The following is a 3,495-nucleotide window of genomic DNA, read 5'->3' as shown; positions in this document are numbered from 1 at the left end:
CACCTGAGGCAAAGTCTCAAGTGAGCTTTTCTGATCACATTTTGTCCGTCTGTAAACTTTTCACATTTTCGACTTCTTTTCAAGAGCTACTGGGCCAATTGCAACCAAACTTGCCATAAAGTATCCGTGGGTAAAGGGGAATCAAGTTTGTTCAAATGAAGGGCCATGCCTTTTTCTAAAGGGAAGTAAATTACAAATTAGTGAAAAATTAATGGCATCTTTTAATAATCTTCTCAAGAACCACTGGGCCAGGAAAGATGAAACTTGTGTGGAAAGACCTTCAGGTAGTGTAGATTCAAATTTGTTTAAATCATAATCCCAGGGGTTAGGGTGGGGCAACAATGGATGATCAAAGTTTTACAAAAGAATACATAGGAAAAAATCTTTAAAAAATTTTCTTCTCAAGATCAGCAAAGCAATGATTGGTGATATTTATTTGGAAGCATCCTTAGGTAGTATAGATTTAGATTTGTTCAAATCATGACTCCTGGGGGTAGAGTGGGGCCTCAAAGAAAGTACCCACTTTTAGGGGAAAAAAAATCTATAAAAATCTTCTAAAGCCATGATAAGTGAAAGAAATATGGAAGCATCCTCATGTAGTGTAGTTTTAAATTTGTTCCAATCATGCCAAAGACACTGCTCAATGACCTTTTGAACAAAAAAAAAGTTCACTTCTGTTTTTCCAGCCACTGCCATGAAAAGTTCTAAATATGAGAATTTCCACATTTTTTGTTCAATCATCAGTCACCATGAGAAAAAGAAATTATGCTATAGTTTTTGAATTATTTGCACATTTAATTTTAGGAGCAACAGAGTCTTGATTTTTAAAGGCAGCTTTTAAAGAAAGAAATCAATGTTGTAATGAAAGAAAAAGATTTTCCACTCAAAGAATGATGGATAACACAGAGGTAAAAAGGACAATAATGGTTAGAAAGAATTAAGAAATTATTTATTTATTACATTGGCAGATTTACCCGGGGGAGGGGAGGGGTAAGAAAATGTAATGGGTACTTGCAAATTTTTACATTGAGATTTTTTTTAATTTATTCTGCGGAAAATATAAATTTTAGGATGTACACAATCTAGTAGGTGCTATATTTAGATTAACACTCTTTTGATATGTTTAAAACAGACATCTACTTAATAATTAATTATTTACAATTTAGCTCACCTGAGTCTAAGGCTCAAGTGAATTTTTCTGATGAAAGTGTCTGGCATCTGTCATAAATGTTGTGTGTCATCTCTAAATTTTCAACTTTTCAAATTTTTTTGTCCAGAAATCAACCCAATTTATCACAAGGCAATATTGGGTGGAGAGGATTTAAATTCATTCAAATGAAGGGCCAAGGGGAGATAATTAAGAAAAAGTTAAAGTTTGGTGGTGTCATTTGAAAATTTTCCACTCAAGAACCACTGTGCAGAAAAGTTGAAACTTATGTGAAAGTTCCCTGACATAGTGTAGTTTCATGTTCAATTAACACCCCCCTTTGAGAGGATCGAGCCAAAATATGGGATTAAAAATCTGCCTGGGAATATACTACTAACTAGAAGTTTGTCCATAGGACATGAATCCCCACCCAGAGTATATTAGTAATGCAACATGAAAATTTGTGTATGAAGTTTGATGATGATATCTTTAATAGTTTTTTGTTTGTTTTTTTTTTTTTTTTGTTTTTTTTTTTTTTTTTTGTTTTTTGTTGTGAAACTTAGTTTTATGAACATATACAATAAAAGTAAAGAAAAGGTCATTGGAACAGTCAAGGTAAAAAAATTAACAAAGTTGATGAATTCTCAACAAATTATGTATCAAATCTTACATAAAAATATCTTGAATAGTTTTGTTACAAGTGAGTTATGTGCTTATATAAGAAAAAAAGTGATATCAAGGTCAAAGGGAAAGTCATGGTCAACAATTGTTGTTGCAGTTCAAAAACACTCTTCAAAATGATTCAGTGTATAAAGTTTGATAAAAATATCATGATTATTTCTTTAAAACTGAGCTTAACACAAATTTGAAAAAAAGTTAAGATTAAAAATGTTCATGCAACTGAATAGCTCTTATCAATATGTATAAGAATATGAAGATTAATCAAAATCTCTTGAATAGTTTCTTTGAAACTGAGCTACTCACTTATTTAAGGAAAGTGAGGTCAAGGTCAAAGGAAAGGTCAAGTAAAATAACTATTATGACATTGAATAGATCCCATTAATATGTATCAGCACATAATATATAAGGTTTGAAAAAAAAAATCTTAAATAGCTCTTGAAACTGAACTAAAGAAAAATTTAAGAAAAGTGATGTCAAGGTCAAAAAATGTTCATGCTGTTGAGTAGCTCTCATTAATAATTTATATGTATTAGCATATGAAGTTCAAAGTGTGATAGAAGGACAGCAGGACATGTTATTGGGGTTAAAATTAATTTAATTATAAACAGTTAGGCTAAGATGAGGCCACAATATTGGGTCATTTTTCATTGGGAAAAAAGGGACATTTTTAAAAAATTCTTCAGAACCAGAACACTACATGTGTAGGACCAAGGTGACTAAGGTGAGCACTGTGGCCCATGGGCCTCTTGTAATGTGTTATTTAATTCATCAACAATCAGGTGAAATATTAATTTTGTTATATTTCAGTACTTCCTATTGATGACGTCATAACCAACTTTGAAAAAGTTTTGTTTGAAAGAAAAGGATCTGAAGAAGGAGAAAGATCTGTTTAGATTCAGATGGATTAATAGACTGTCAGACCTTTTGCCATCACTTAATTCTGTACTATTAGTTCTGTAACACTGAGCCTATAAGCTTTTGACTTGATGGTTTATCTAATTTGAGAGAGCAGAGTCCATGATATCAGTCTTTAAGCATTTCAAGATTAGCAATACAGAATATGTACAGATGTAATAGCAGATAAAAATCCCACACAAACAGGACACTGATATATAAAGTTAATGGAATTTAGAGATATTTCATTTCTCTCTTGTGTGAATTGATTTAAGAAAAAAAAAGTTTATGCCAGAAAAATATAATAAATTAATTACTTGAGTCTTGTTTTGTGCTTATATTTTTAGGTCACCTAAGTCAATCAGGTGTCCTATTGCTATCTGTTTTTGTCCGTTGTCGTGCAGTGTGCGTCGTGCATTGTGTGTTAACATTTGAACATTTTTAGCTTCTTCTCTGAAACCCCTTAACCAATTTCAACCAAATTTGGGATATAGCATCTATGGGTGAAGAGGAAAAAAATTGTGTATTTCATGGTCCCTGCCCCCATGGGGCCTGAGGGGGTGGGGCTAAAACCACCAAAATTAATGCAATCTTTAAAAATATTCTTCTTTACTCCTGGACATCAAGCAGTCAAACTGTTGGCACGATTGTAATAAGCATTGAGCTCTCTACCAAAATTGTGAAAGTCATGGCCCCAGGGGCAGGGGTTCTGGTGCTAGAGTGGGGCTCTGTAGAAATTATAGTGAAAGTGCATTATTTCTTTGAAAAATCTT

General features: G+C 32.5%; 1 long non-coding RNA gene across 1 annotated transcript; it reads left to right on the top strand.

Annotated features, from left to right (window-relative positions):
* The first annotated feature begins 864 nt into the window (after positions 1-864).
* On the top strand, positions 865-2,989 carry LOC133200649 (uncharacterized). The gene is made up of 2 exons (XR_009722980.1): positions 865-908; positions 2,636-2,989. It is a non-coding gene; the product is annotated as an uncharacterized LOC133200649 (long non-coding RNA).
* Positions 2,990-3,495: the final 506 nt, after the last annotated feature.

This window comes from Saccostrea echinata, unplaced genomic scaffold (genome assembly GCF_033153115.1).
Source record: "Saccostrea echinata isolate AGI-Se365-2 ecotype Australia unplaced genomic scaffold, CSIRO_AGI_Sech_v1 ptg000040l, whole genome shotgun sequence".
Classification (NCBI taxonomy): domain Eukaryota; kingdom Metazoa; phylum Mollusca; class Bivalvia; order Ostreida; family Ostreidae; genus Saccostrea; species Saccostrea echinata.
Note: the sequence above shows the minus strand (reverse complement) of the source record. Positions and strands in the feature narration are given on the sequence as shown.